This window comes from Propithecus coquereli, unplaced genomic scaffold (genome assembly GCF_000956105.1).
Source record: "Propithecus coquereli isolate 6110/MARCELLA unplaced genomic scaffold, Pcoq_1.0 Scaffold55, whole genome shotgun sequence".
NCBI lineage: Eukaryota > Metazoa > Chordata > Mammalia > Primates > Indriidae > Propithecus > Propithecus coquereli.
The window spans coordinates 445,165-447,419 of record NW_012151396.1 but is presented as its reverse complement, the minus strand read 5'-3'; positions in this window follow the sequence as shown (position 1 = coordinate 447,419).

The following is a 2,255-nucleotide window of genomic DNA, read 5'->3' as shown; positions in this document are numbered from 1 at the left end:
TTTTTCTATTTATTCACATTCTTTGTTAGCTCTTTCATAACCAACATGCAATAAATATTAAAATGTGGATTGTTGTTTAAACAAACACTACATTATTTGGGTTTACATAACAGATATAAACATTTTATTCACAAAGTAAATAGTATGCCTTATCAGTTCTATTTTCCATCTGGTTTCAGAAACTAAAATATAAGAAGAAATAAACAAGCATCGAGTATAAGGAATTTTCATTAAGCAGCTACATATGATGATTAAGAGGTACTTGCGAGGTTTTAAAGCTATTTGTCAACCACTAAAATGTCCCTGAGCTCTTAATTATGGAAGGCAGTTATTTCACTAGCAAAAGATGCCTCATTAGAATGACAAGAAATAGATGTTCTCATTATACAAGTCTTTGTTTTGAGAGCCAGCTGCCAACTTTGTCTCCTTAGTAAGAAATATTAATGGCAAGTGAAAATTTTGCTCAAAGGGTATCCCTGTGTTTTTTTTTTTTTTTTTTATTTCAGCATACTATGGGAGTACAGATGTTTAGGTTACGTATGTTGCCCTTGCCCCTGTTGTTTTACATAGAATTTGTGAAATTACAATTCAGAAATTAAACTTCATATTGTTTTAAAAAGGAATGTTTATTTAAAAATTCACATTGATTATAGAAGAAAAGGGCAAATTATTTAAAGCTCTTGTTATAAATATTGCCTAAATATGAAGTCTAGAAGAGGTAAAAAAAATATTTAAACAAGAAATACGTCTTGAGTGTGGGAGAAATTTAGCTATCCTTTGCACAGAGCTGTGTTACTATTAAGTTATACAGCTACACCAAAATGTCATTGTATATTATCAGGTTAGAATTATATGACAATTCAAAAAAAATATGTTATTATATATCTTTTATTGACTTAGTACTAGTTTAGACACTATCTACGCCTTAGGTAACTACTAAAGTTAAGATTTACTTTCTAACCTAGAATATTGTCCTTTTTGGTCAATGTTCCATATACACTTTAAAACAATGTGTCCTCCACTGATTTTGGTGGAGATTGCCATAAATATCAATTAAATCAAATTGGTTAACATACATTGGTTCACATTAACTATACCCTTACTGAATATTTTTATACTTGTCCTACTATTAATAAGTACTGGGGGGGCACTATAAAAGTTTCAAATATGATTGTGGATTTGTTTATTTCTCTCGTCAGTACTGTGAGTTTTTGCATCACTCATCTTATTATTGCTCTCGTGTTGGATGCATAGGTAGTGAGGACTGTTTTGCTTTCCTGAGAAATTTCTTTACTCAGATTCAGGAGCACCAAGATGGATGAGCCACTGTCAATGACCTATTTGGGTTTCAACCTCCTAATGACCTCTCCAAAAAAAAAAAAAAATAGTAAGCTCTTCACTCATGCTGCTCATTATGCCTCTGATTTTTGCCTTCAGCACTGCCTTTTGCCTTCTTCCGGCCATGAGCTCTAACATCCCCATGAAAATCAGGGAGCCCTTTCCCGTGAAGGCATCACACAGGTCATTCCCAGCCTGTAGAGGACAAACACCACAGAGTTTCTCAAAGATGAATTTCACCAATGTATTTCTGAATGACTTAGTCAAGAGGATGTTCTCTTGCTAGTTATCTTCAGAAGGTGGATGAGATAATCACACATTCTAAATATTAATACATTTTAGGATCCTTAATCTATAAGCTTTTGGATTCCTTCCTCTAGTCTATGTTATCACAAGGAATGTTTTGCCTCCCAACCTTATTTAATGGATATCATCATTAAATACAGGCTTTAATCAACCTATTGATTAAACTCAAGTACCATTCTCAGATGTTTAGGTTACACATTTCATTCAAAATATCTGGCAAGTGCCACAATATTGACAAAACTGGCTTTATTCATGATTTTACTCTTTAATTTGTAGTTTATTGCTTTTCAAACAAATTTCCCTGATTTCTGCCAATATAAACTGTATTAATCATGCTCTCCTGTGGTAATGAATAAACCACGAAATTCAGTGGTTTAATGCACCAAAGGATGCTGAGTCCTGTCACTGCCTGATGTAAATCAAGTGGAGTGGTTTTCCTTGGTAGCTGTGTTCCATGCACTGATTCGTCGATACCAATTTGTTTCAACCTGTTACAGTGCCATTTTAAATATATCACCTTCAAATTTGCTTCAGAAGTGGAAGATAAGAAAATGGACAGTGTGCAAATGGCTTTATGAGCCAGCCTGGAAATAGTGACACCACTTCTTTTG